Source organism: Amblyomma mixtum, chromosome 10 (assembly GCF_055824585.1).
Source record: "Amblyomma mixtum isolate Tamu chromosome 10, ASM5582458v1, whole genome shotgun sequence".
Taxonomy (NCBI): Eukaryota; Metazoa; Arthropoda; class Arachnida; order Ixodida; family Ixodidae; genus Amblyomma; species Amblyomma mixtum.
In genome coordinates, this window is record NC_143021.1 from 64,339,150 (window position 1) to 64,352,407 (window position 13,258).

At 48.1% G+C, this 13,258-nt stretch overlaps 1 pseudogene; it reads right to left on the minus strand.

Moving 5' to 3' along the window:
• Window positions 1-5,557: 5,557 nt before the first annotated feature.
• LOC149325959 (uncharacterized) lies at window positions 5,558-12,673 on the minus strand (annotated as a pseudogene).
• Window positions 12,674-13,258: the final 585 nt, after the last annotated feature.

Here is a 13,258-nt window from a genome sequence, read left to right on the forward strand (position 1 = left end):
CAGCCAAGAACATGCTGGTATCGTCTGCGTATATAATAAATTTTGTGAAGGGAAATACATTGACGATGTCATTAATATAAAGATTGAAAAGAAAAGGACCGAGTATACTCCCTTGAGGTACACCGCAGCGAACAGGGAGAGTTTCAGACATGAAGCCATTTACACTAACAGCCTGCCGGCGATATTGAAATTGGTTTCGTTTGGTTTGTGGGGTTTAACGTCCCAAAGCGGCTAAGGCTATGAGAGACGCCGTAGTGGAGGGCTCCGGAAATTTCGACCACCTGGGGTTCTTTAACGTGCACTGACATCGCACAGTACACGGGCCTCTAGAATTTCTCCTCCAAAGAAATTCCAGCCGCCGCGGCCGGGATCGAACCCGCGTCTTTTGGGTCAGCAGCCGAGCACCATAGCCACTGAGCCACCGCGGCGGCCGATATTGAAATTATGACTGAACTATCGATGCTGCGTGCCCGCGGAAGCCGTAGCGTTCAAGCTTCTGGAGAAGTAATTGATGATTTATAAGGTCAAAGGCCTTTGTGAAATCAATGAATATTCCTAAAACTATCCTATCCTGTTGAAATTGTTTTAGTATATATCCCTTCTGATCTAACAGTGCAAATTCTGTAGAAAGGTGCTTTCTAAATCCATATTGTGATTTGGTAAGTATGTGGTGTCTGGATTCAAATGCCGCAAAGCGTTTATGAAGCGCTTTTTCAAGTACCTTTGAAAATATTGGAAGAATTGATATCGGGTGGTAATTGCTTAGCTGGTTCCTATCACCCTTCTTAAAAAGTACAGACAGAACAGCGGGCAACTTCCATTTCGTGAGGAAAAACAGCATTTGCAATACATAGATTAATTATATGGGTTATGTAGGGCAAAATAATGTCGAGAATCGATCTTATGGGCAGTATCTGTAGTCCATCAATATCGCATGAAGTACTATTTTTAAGCTCTGTGAAAATAGTCATTATTTCGGCTTCATTAACAGGATTAAGATATATCGTTTCGTCTAGTAGTGGGACACAATTCAAGTCATTATCTACGTCCGTGTCGCGGCAAAGACCAACAAAGTACTTATTAAACTCGTTCGCTAAACCGTGGTCAGACACCTGTACCCCATTTAATTTCACTGAAGAAATTCCTATGGCAGCAGTATCATTAGCTATAAGGTTGTTAAGTTTTTTCCAAACAAGGTCTCTACGCCCTTTAGTTGATTCGAAATCATTTTCGAAATATTCATTCCTAGCTTTCCCAAGTTCCTTGCTTAGGCGGTTACGATATGCTTTGAAAATAGACAAATCATCCATCTCTTTTGTCCTGATAAATTTATGGTAGAGTCCATTCTTCTTTTTTATCTTAAGCAGGAGATCAGGTGTGAGCCATGGTTTGCGGGTTTTTTTAGTCCGCTTAAAAGTCTTTGTTGGGAAACAGGCAGTGTACATTGGTTTCAATATAGCGAGGATGTATTCATAAACCTCGTTCGCGTCACGTTTAGAGAGAATAGCTTCCCAATCAGCTTCAGATGCACGTTGTCTAAAACCGAGAAGGCTTTCTTCCGTGATCGCTTGATAAGAGAATGATTGTTTAGTCTTATTTTTTAGTTTTCCCTTCAAACACAAGAATATCGGCAGATGATCGCTAATGTCTGAAACAATTACTCCGCATTTAGTTGACTTATTGATAGCGTTTGTTACAAACAGATCTATAAGTGACGATGATCTAGTTGTTATGCGCGTTGGTAGCTGAATCACATTAGAAAGCCCGCTCACTTTTAGTAATAGGTCAAAACTTTTCTTACAACTGTCATTAGAGCACATGTTTATGTTCATGTCTCCACCACAAACGAACGTAAGTCTCTTGTCGATGACAAAGGAAAACAACGACTCAAGGAAACCAAGGAAAACAGGAATGCAACCCTGGGGTGGCCGGTAACAAACAACGAAAAGAGAATTTTCTGCAAGCACTGATACAACTTCATAATCTGCTGTGGTCCGAGTAAACTGCGGTAAAAGCTCAGGTTCATGTTCACTTTTAATTAACAAACAAACGCCACAACCACGGCCTACATCACGGTTTAAGAAGAATGTTTGATAGTTGGGAAACCGAGGTACTTCTGAATCATCTGTACACCAGGTTTCTGTTATCATAATAACATTGAATGTAACATCTAATTGTTGTAGCAGGACAGTTAAACGAGGTACTTTGTGTCTAATTGATTGGCCATTTAGATGGAGGCATTTGAAGGACTTTAGAAAGGCTGGGCCAAGATGATTCGCGAAGTCACTTGGTATATCTATCCGAGACGGAATGCATTGTTCGCTAAAGTGTCAAATGAAAAGAGCGAGAAAGAATGGCTCAGGTAAGCTTCGCAAGCTCACTTCTATCAGATACGACAATCGCGTTCGCACCGTCAATCTTTCTGATTGACGGTGCGAACGCACTCACAGTAGAATCACGACTCAGTTGAGCTCACTCACTCATCTCGAATCACGACTCACCTTGACTCACTGATTCATTTCGACTCGATTGATTTAATTGCACTCACTCACTGAGTTGAGCAATTTCCCAAGGCTCATGATCGACCGAGGCAATACTTTTCTAGGAGGCCTCGATTTTTGCGCGTCTGACTGTTTGAACGGTGATTCTTATTTCAAATAAGTGAAGCACCACGCCTGGTGTTATACTTTGTCATTAAACACAATCAAATTTTAATATAACACACCCTGTTTTTAACTGCGTCGCACAAAATGAAAGTTGTCAACGTTTGCATGCATTTCACATAAGTGGATTTCCCGCTCTATCTGACTGGAAGAGTTCATGATCCCGCAGCTTGCCGATCCGTGCTCCTCGATGTGTGCGAACTCGGCGTGTGCTCGGCCTAATTAACGCACGCCGTAGAATGCTTCTTCCAGCTAAACGGGCGCATTCTTCGAGCTCCGATTTCGCACGGAAATGACATTTGTTCGGCAGAATTGGTTCATGCTACATCTGTTTGGGTTACTTGCCTGAATCGATCAAAAAAAGTTGTATATTCGCATCGTTTGAGGCGACGGCAAAGGAAATCAAGCTGTTCTGGCAGCGATCGCATCGGTGGCGCCATCTCGTTTTTTAGCCGTGAGGATTCAGCAAAGGAAGGGGCTTCGGAAGGTTTGAAGACGCTCTTTCAACTGGTTTTTTGATTGTCACAGAAAACTAAGTTTGCTGAGAACTAAGTTTGCTGAAAACTTAGTTTGGCCAAAGTAAGATTTCTGTGACCATTAAAAAAAATTCAGGGGGCACTTTGACTGTCTAAAGTGGGTAGAGGCGGAAGCGTTTTCCGCACCACCTTCGCTCTTTCTGAGGCACTGGTGGCGTCACATATATTTGAGTACTAATTACTAAGTGTTGGCAAATCCCTAATTAATTGTTAATTTCTGATTAATGCCTGAATACTAATTAACTGCTAATTAATGACGCTTAAGCTTCGCCTTTAGGAGTGGAACGCGACAGCGCGTTGTAGCGCTGCCAGGGAGTCCACGGAACGCCACCACCCGTTCGGCGCGATGCTTTGCCCTTTGAACGCAACGCTTTTTGAGGAAAGGAAATGGCGCAGTAATTGTCATCACGGTGGACACCTGAACCGCACCGTAGAGGAAGGGAGGTGGGAGTGAAAGAAGATAGATGAAGAGGAGCCGTAATGAAGAAAATGAAAATTGTATTTGAGGAAAGGAGATTACGCAATAACTGTCTCACATATCTCGGTGGACACCCGTCAAAATTCAGGGGGCACTTTTTTGACCTAAAGTGTGGTCACTGATGTGTGGTTAAGATGTTAAGCTTCGCCCCTAAGAGTGGAACGCGACAGCGTCTTGCGACGCTGCCAAGGGGTCCATAGAACGCTATCGCCCATTCGGTTCTACGCCTCGCTCGTCGGTAAATTGGTTTTTGAGGAAAGGAAATGTATCTGTCTCTCATTTATCGGTGGACACCTAAACCTCGCCGGAAGGGAATGGAGGAGGATGAGAGTCAGTGAAGACACCGTATTCTCTAGACGCGCCTTTGTTCATTCCAAACCATCGAGCTGGCATGGCGGAGTGGATAGCGTGCTCGTCTCTCACGCCGAAGACCGGGGTTCGATTCCTTAGCTCGACCAATTTCTTAATCGCTTTTATTTATTTATATGGCCTGACTAGTAAAGCTAATTAGGCTAATTGGGTAATTAAGCAATTAACTAAGCTCAGTCCCACTTACTTGGAGCATCACCATACGATCCCTTCAATTGGTTGTATGGTTACTAGCCAAAGTGCAATTGGCCCCGTTTGAAATTCGCGCACTGTGACGTCACGACCGTTTCCACCAATTGAAAAGCGTGACATTTTCTGTCGACAACTGCTGCTTACAACGATGAAACATTAAAGGCTTCCGCCTTAAAAACACTTGAAAGAGCGTCTTAAAACCTCCCGAAGTCCCTTCCTTTGCTGAATCTTCACGGCTAACAAACGAGATGGCGCCACCGATGCGATCGCTGCAGTTTCTTCGCCGTCGCCGCAGACGATGCGAATATACGTCTTTTTTGATTGATTCAGGCAAGTAACTCAAACAGATGTAGCATTTCTGCCGACAAAACAATTCTGCCGACAAAATGCCATTTCTGTGCCAAATCTGAGATCGAACAATACGCCCGTTTAGCTGGGAGAAGCATTCTACGGCGTGCGTTTATTTCCGTAACACGCCAAAGGGTTATCATTGTGTGAAAGTGCACAAAAATTGTGCGGGTTTGAGCATATGACTTGATCATATAATGATAGAGCGAAAGCTGTCAGTGCTGATAGCCTCTTTAACACCCGCTTTTCGATATCAGCATTTTTTTTCGTAATTTCTATTTAAAGTAGCTTTTAGAGATATGAAGGCCTCATACTTTTGAGTATGAGGTCTTCAATCCAATCCAATTCAATCCAATCCCCAACCGTAGTTTTCATTGTGTTGCTGTTGTATTTGTTCTTCGCTTGTTTATCTGTTTTGTCTTTTGCATGGTGCCTCATCTCTAGTGTGTGATAAAGTGTTTTCAGTGCGCGGTATAGTGCATTGCCCTGTTTTGTACAGTATTTTAGTGAGTGTTTAGTGTGTGTACTGAGTGCACTGCAGAGCGCCGTGACTGACATCGCAGACGGGTGGTTATGTTGGGGGCCGGAGTTCACAAGCTGGTTTAATCCTTTGCGGCTGCAGAGCATGCGGAAATCATGAGTAAGTGGGAAAAATACCGGCGATTGCAGCGAGAGGTCAATGACTTTTTCGTGACATTTCACATGACGAAAATGGATCAGAAACATCCACTATGCGCGAGGCTACCGGGCGTGACATTGAACCGGCTGACCGTTCAGGCGCACGCGTAGACTTCCAGAGAAGTCGATATCTGGCAGAGCAGTCTGCTCAGGAATATACCTGTGAAAGTTTTGGCTCAGTAAGCACCTCTGGGAATTTCTCCGAAGACTCTGACGAAGAACGTGTCTTGGTCGCTGAAGAGCTCAGTGATTCGGATGTTGTCACTGACGCTTCTGGCCCAGAAGCAAGTGGTTCATGTGTTAACGTTCGTGATGAACTGAGGGAAATTGCTCTCAAACACTCGTTGACGCACTCGCCCATCAATGATCTGTGCTTGCTTTTCCGGAGGCTTGGTCATCCAATGCCAAGTGACGCAAGGACTCTGCTGGAAACAGAGAAAATCAAATGTGCGAACAAATGTCGTATATTTTGACTTGAAACCACAAATTTAAAATCGCGTGAGATTAGGCCTCCGCTCTCAACAGAGCCCCAGCATGGAACTTCATGTAAATATAGATGACCTTCCTATCTTCAAAAGTTCTTCTGTCAGCTTTTGGGTTGTGCTTTGTCGTGTATCAAACTGTGCACAGAACAGACCATTTGCGGTTGCTGTTCACTGTGACAAAAGAAAAACAACTAACATTGATGACTTTCTGAGGCCCTTTATTGATGAAGTGAAGGACCTAGAGGTGTCAGGGATAGATGTTCATGGAACACATTATAGCATCTCGGTAACTGCCATAATATGCGATGCCCCAGCTAGGTCATATGACAAATGCATAAAAGGGCACATGGGATTTTACGGTTGCGATCACTGCAGTCAAAAAGGTGAACGAATTGACCGTCGGCAGACGTTTCCGATATGCGCTGCCTTTCAGCACAGAAGGGATGATTCATTTCGAGCTATGACAGACCCTGGCCACCACCATAGAGTGAGTCCACTTATTGAACTCCGCATTGACATGGTAAAACAGATTTTAATGCAGAAACGCTAGTGTGATAAGAGTAGTGTTGGGACTGGTGGTCCGAGCCAGGAAACGGTCGAGGCGACGGTGAGTCAAATGAACTTTATGTACAGTATGTACAAGGGCTTTTACATGATACAAGGGTCAAGAGCACCACGGGCGAGCACAAAGAAGGGCGGCCCCGGCGGCGAGCGTAGCTCCGGCGTGATGGCTCTTCTGCTGCCCGTCTGCTGCTCGGGTTCAGCGCGGCTCCGTTTTTATAGCCGCTGGTAACGGTTACGGCAGCCAGCCGTTCAAATCCTCCAATCACTGGCCACCGTTCAAATTAGACCAATGGTCGAGAGCCGGCGAGCGTCGGAGGAATTCGCACCGACGGAGAGGAGGAGAGGAGGAAGGGTCCGTGTCGGCGCCGCGGCGACGGGATGAGTCACGCTGCATGTCGCGACTTGTCCGAGAAGGTCTGGGCCTGCTTTGAGCGCCGGCGGGCGCGCAGCGCTGGTTTAGACAGGCCCGCCAGCGAAATGTGGGCGTCGGCACTACAGCACCACCGCCGCCAGACAATGCGCCACGAAGACGAGCTACTTCCGCGTGGCTCGGATGCGGGGCGCGCTCGTACGCCAGGCTCCTCCAAGTTCTCGTCCGGTGTTCAGCCGCAGGTAGCTCCAGGCTCCTTTCCGAGAACGGGTCCCGCTCGTCAGGACAGGATCACTGCTCCGCAGCTTAGTCGCCCAGGTGACTGGATCAGCTTCGCTCGGTCCGTCGGAAGAGCTTGCTTCTCAGCATCGGTCGTTGATCGTTCTGCATGTTGCGAAGAACCGACCAACAACAGGCAACACCCAACACGAGCAAGTGCCCTCTGTCACCCGTCAATACACCAGACTTAAAGGTCACAAAACTCCGCTAGCAATAGTTCTGTCCCCTTTTCGCTCCCTCTTCAACAAGAGACACATGTGGGATACCAGAACTCTTAAAATAATAAACTCAAACAAAGTGTCAAACGCAAACAACACAAGGAATGAATTGATTGTAAATTGGGTCCCTCGAGATCATTTGGGCAGGAAAACAATCGGCTGAGGCCGCGAATGAGGACATATATTTTGCCCCAATTTACGAGCGAACTTAACAAGCGTTCGCGAAGTGACAAAATGTAAATAGCGAGGCGTTCGAAGGTAGCCTTGGTCAGAGCGCACGGCTTAGTGCGTCTGCGTTCGCGTTTAACTTGCCTTTCTTATAACGAACTACAAGATTGTGCTGCTGGAGTATCATACTCCACCTCAGCAACCGGCCGCTCTTAGATGACATATTATTTAACCAAGTTAGTGGGCAGTGGTCGGTTTCTACTACGAACTTGGAACCGGCGACGTAGCAGGCGAGCTTCTGAACTGCCCACACCAGACAGGCGCATTCTTTTTCAGAAGTGCTGTACGCCTCTTCACGGCAAGTCAACTTACGGCTTAGGTACAAAACTGGCCTTTCATTGCCCTCATCATCCTCTTGGCATAGCACAGCTCCCATGCCCCGATCACTGGCATCACATTGAATTATGAAGCCTTTTGAAAAATCAGGCGCCATTAGAACTGGCTCCTCGCTCAAGGCTTGTTTCAGCATTTGAAACGCGTTCTCTTTTTTTTGGTCCCATGTCACCTTCACGGGTTCCGACTTTCGAAGCGCGTCTGTGAGAGGACTGGCAAGCGTCGAGTAGTCTTTTACATAATGCTGGTAATATCCAGCTAAGCCTAAAAAGGCCCTTATCTCGGTCTTAGTGGTTGGCCGGGGGTAGTTTACGACAGCGGCTACTTTGATTTCTGACGGTCTACGCCGGCCGTGCCCCACCACATGCCCTAGGTAAGTCACTTCGGGTGCAACCTAGCTGGCATTTAGCAGGTTTGACTGTGAGGCCGGCATCCTTCAGCCTGCTCAGCACGACCCGTAAGTGATCTACATATTCTTCCCATGTGTTAGAAAAGATGGCGACATCGTCCAGGTACGGGAGCGCGTACTCGGACAGACCATGGAGCACGTGGTCCATTAGATTCGAGAAGCAATATGGCGCGTTTTTGAGTCCGAAACTCAACATGACTGGGCGGAACGTTCCGAATGGGGAAACGAACGCGGCGTAGCGGCTGGCGCGCTCTGTAAGGGGGACTTGCCAATAGCCTCGCACGAGGTCTAGCGTGGATATGTAATTCGACCTTGACACTGTCTCCACCCTTTCCTCAAGGTTTGGTATTGGATAGGTCTGATCCCGGGTTATCGCGTTTAGTCGCCGGTAATCAATACAAGGTCTGGGATCTTTTCCCGGTACTTGCACTAGTATCAAGGGTGATGTGTAATCGCTCTCACCCGGTACTATGACTCCCAGGTCGCACATTCGCTTGATATCACCTGCCATGATTTCTTTCTGCACGGGAGAACACCGATACGGCTTACTACGGATCGGTTCTTCACACGTTAGCTCGATATCGTGCTCAATTAGCGTCGTCTTTCCGGGACGATCCGAAAACACTTTTTCGAACTCAGAAACAATCATCCTCAAGTGTTCCTTCTGGGCTTGGCTTAGACGTGGTTCTAAGTTAATCTGTTCTAACAATGCAGCCGAACCGCATTCCTTCATGTCCGTAGAGGTCAGGATTTCTGCACCTTCCTCGTCCGAACCATTCAAAATCATATTCACGACAGCGTGACGCTGAATGTACGGTTTCATCAGGTTACTATGATAGATTTTGTTGGGCCTTCTACCTAGTTTAACTTCGTAGTTGGTATCAGAAAGTTTCGATACCACGTTCGCTGGCCCCTCCCACTGGACCTCACGCTTATTTTTCTTAGATGGTCGCAGTATCATTACTTGGCTGCCCACTTCGAAAGTACGCTTCTTTGCTGACTTGTCGTAGTACTCTTTTGACAATTCTTGCGCTGCCTTCATGTGGCTCTCGACAAGATCTTTCGTTTTTCCGATCCTTTGAAGCAGGTTAAGGACGTACGTGACCACGTTTGGGTCTTCCTCCTCGCCTTCCCACGACTCTCGCAGCATTTGCAGCGGTGTTCTTAAGCTCCGGCCGTACACAAGCTCCGCAGGGCTGAAGCCTCTGCTCTCGAGGGGAGCGGATCGTAAAGCGAACATAGCTGCAGGCACGCAGGCTTCCCAATCGCGTTTGCGCTCAAAGCAAAGAGCTCGCAATATTCTTTTGAGCACCGAGTGCATACGCTCTACTGGGTTCGACAGCGGGTGATGGATCGAGCTGTGTATGACCTTGATACCGCACCTTTCGAAAAAAGTAGAGGTTAGGCAGCTGGTAAAGACACTGCCATGGTCACACTGAATTTCCGAAGGATATCCGACACGAGCAAAAATTGAGAGAAGGGCGTCCACGACCTGAGGAGAATTGAGCTCCTTGAGAGGTATCGCTTCAGGAAACTTTGTCGCGACACACAGAGCAGTCAGAATATACCGACAACCGTTCTTGGGCTCGGGCAGTGGCCCTACAATGTCAATTACCAACCGGCGGAAGGGTTCGGTTATGATTGGCACCAGTTTCATGGGCGCCTTCCACTTGTCGGTAGACTTGCCTACTCTCTGGCAAGTGTCGCAAGAGCGCACAAAACCTTCAATGTCCTTCCAGCAATGAGGCCAGTAATACTCTTGGGCGAGCCTAGCTTTGGTCTTTTTCACGCCGAGGTGTCCTGCCCACGCGTTTTCGTGCGCCAGGTTCAATAGCTGACGGCGATACTTTTGTGGGATCAAAAGCTGTTCGTACTTGCGACCTCGGGCGTCAGCGTAATTTCGGTACCACAAGCCGGATTTCTGATGAAATGAAACATTCTTTTTCTTTGTTCCTCCTTTAGTTTTATCCAGCAAAGCTATTATCGAGCTATCTTCCTGCTGTTCCCGAACGAGCGTCGCTCTGTCAACCTGAGTTAGCTCGTGCCAAGTGTCGGAAACTGGGCTCAATGTGGAATTCGCCTCGCTCAGTAGCGTCGCCGTTACCTTCTCGTTGCCACTATCGTTGAAACTGTTTTCAGTTTCGTTAGCAGCGAGTTCTCCGCTTCCCGGAGAGTCCTCGATCTGAGGTTCCACCGACACCGTATCTAGGCTACAATGCTCATCTGCTTCCCTAAGCGGTGTTTCCCTCTCCGGTGCAATGTCAAGTTTCTGCGAAAGCTTCCGCGCTTGAGATCGCGTAAGGGCCATGCATGCCACGCCGGCAAAGAACGATTTCCCTTTATCCCTCAGAAGCTGCTCTGAGCTGTTCGAAAAGAGGTAAGGAAAATGCTCAGGGAGGGCGGCAGACACGGCCGCCTCGGTGTTCAGTTGACCAAAAGGACCCTCAATGATCACTGTAGCGATCGGTAAGCAAGCACATTGCTCCTCGGCTACTTGCCTTATCCACGCGCATTCTCCTGTAAAATCATTCGGAGAAACTAAGGACGGGTGGACAACGTCTATAGTTGCCGCCGAGTCACGAAGGGCTTTGCACATCTTACCGTTCACACTAATCTCCTGCATATATGGTTCTAACAACCGCATATTCTTATCTGTCTCCCGAATCGTTGCAAAAGTAACCTTTTGTCTACAGTTTGCCGCGATATGCCCTTCCTTTTTGCAGTGGTAGCATGTCAAAGGCCTCCGTGACTCAAACGCACGTGCGGCATCAGCGCGCTGCTTCGGAGCATCGTCAGATTTCCGTAACTCCTTTTGTTCGCCCACAGCCTCTTTTAAAGCAGACGCATCTTTTCGAAAATCGCGACGCGCGAACGGTTTCCTTCCATCAGGCTTCCTTAGAGAAGCATCCTTTGTTTCCGCCTTTTCGATGCGCAATGCCCTGCTGTGCAAGTTTCGGCGAGTGTAGTATTCCTCAGCCAGCTCTGCTGCTTTGTTGAGCTTAACCTCAGTAAGCCTATCCTGCAGCCAGAGCCTTACATCGTCCTGGATGCAGCGGTAGAATTGCTCTAGCGCAATGCACTCTACCACCTTATCACGATCGTCATAAACTTCCTCGCCCTTGAGCCATTCAACTAGGTCGGCTTTCAGCTTAAACGCGAAGTCGATGTGCGACTCACTGCCTTTTTTTGCGTACCGGAACCTTTGCCGGAATGCCTCAGGTGACAGCTTATATTTCCTCAACAGGGCCTCTTTGACCTCATCGTAACTCTCGAACGCCTCCTTCTACAAACACGTTATCACGTCAGATGCTTCCCCGGGAAGCAGAGCTAGCAAATTCTGTGCCCACAGTTCTCGCTCAATGACATTCCTCTCACAGACGTGCTCAAATTTCACGAGATACTTTGCCATGTCCTCGCCGATTACGAACGGCGGCAGTTGGTCTCAGATTCTTTCGCCGTTAGCCTGCACTGTCATTGAAGCTACGCTAGGCGCCGGCGAGCTGTGCCGCAGCTCCAACTCTTTTAATCTTCTAATCTCTCGGCGTTCCTCTCGCTCTCGCTCTTCCCGCTGAAGGCGTTCTTGTCGCTCTCTCTCTCTGCGTCTTCGCGCTCACGCTGCTTCTGTTTTTCTGCCTCTTCGAGCTCACAGCGTCTTTTGGCCTCCTCGCGCTCACGGCGTTCTTTGATCTCATCCAAGGCCTCATTGGCTTCTTCAGCCGTTACGCCCTCCTTCCGCATGATCTCGAGAATCGCCTGCTTTCGTTTCGCACGGCCTACGGTAAGGCCTAGCTCTTCACAAATTTCGACGAGTTCCTTCACTTTAAGGTTCTCCATCGCGCACAATAGTCTCTTGCAGCTTGCCCTTTAAGAATTCCCTTGCGGTTCACTACTATAGCGCTACTAGTATGACACGCGCAAGTAATTCTTTTCAAAACGCCTCGTTTACTCCCTCTGCACCAGCTTTCGTTTCAAAGCGCTCCGACTTGGCTCGAAACAGCAAAGCTTTCTACAGTGCTACACACAGCCCTACTCTAAACTACAATCACGTGTGCTAGAGCAGTCTGGCGAATTGAGGGGAAAACATCAGGCACTCACCGCGCCGAGGTAGCTGACGCCGGTCGATCCCGCAGCTGCCATCCACTGTTGGGACTGGTGGTCCGAGCCAGGAAACGGTCGAGGCGACGGTGAGTCAAATGAACTTTATGTACAGTATGTAGAAGGGCTTTTACATGATACAAGGGTCAAGAGCACCACGGGCGAGCACAAAGAAGAAGGGCGGCCCCGGCGGCGAGCGTAGCTCCGGCGTGATGGCTCTTCTGCTGCCCGTCTGCTGCTCGGGTTCAGCGCGGCTCCGTTTATATAGCCGCTGGTAACGGTTACGGCAGCCAGCCGTTCAAATCCTCCAATCACTGGCCACCGTTCAAATTAGACCAATGGTCGAGAGCCGGCGAGCGTCGGAGGAATTCGCACCGACGGAGAGGAGGAGAGGAGGAAGGGTCCGTGTCGGCGCCGCGGCGGCGGGATGAGTCACGCTGCATGTCGCGACTTGTCCGAGAAGGTCTGGGCCTGCTTTGAGCGCCGGCGGGCGCGCAGAGCTGGTTTAGACAGGCCCGCCAGCGAAATGTGGGCGTCGGCACTACAGTAGTCAGACCAAATAAATCTGACAGCACGGTTCTGGACAGATTCGAGCATAGTGATAAGGTTAGCATTGAAAGGATTATACTCTGCCCATGCAAACTCAAGTTTAGGACGTATAAAAGTTAAGTAAGCAAGAAGTTTTATGGAACGGGGAGCTAATAATAAGTTACGCCCTAAGTACCCGAGAACTTGGTTTGCTGAATTAGTAACATGATGAATGTGATGGGACCAGGTTAAATCTTTACTTAAGTGTATGCAAAGGTACTTGTAGGAGTCAACTGATATGATAGGAATAGTGTTAATAATGTAAGTATTATCTTCGTGGTTGCGACGGCGATGGAAAGAAAGAAGGGACGTTTTAGTACTATTTAGTGTCATAAGCCAAGTGCGGCACCAATCCTCGATACGAACAAGATCTTCCTGAAGGATGGTGATGTCAGTGTGATCAATAATTGGGCGGTAGAGGACAC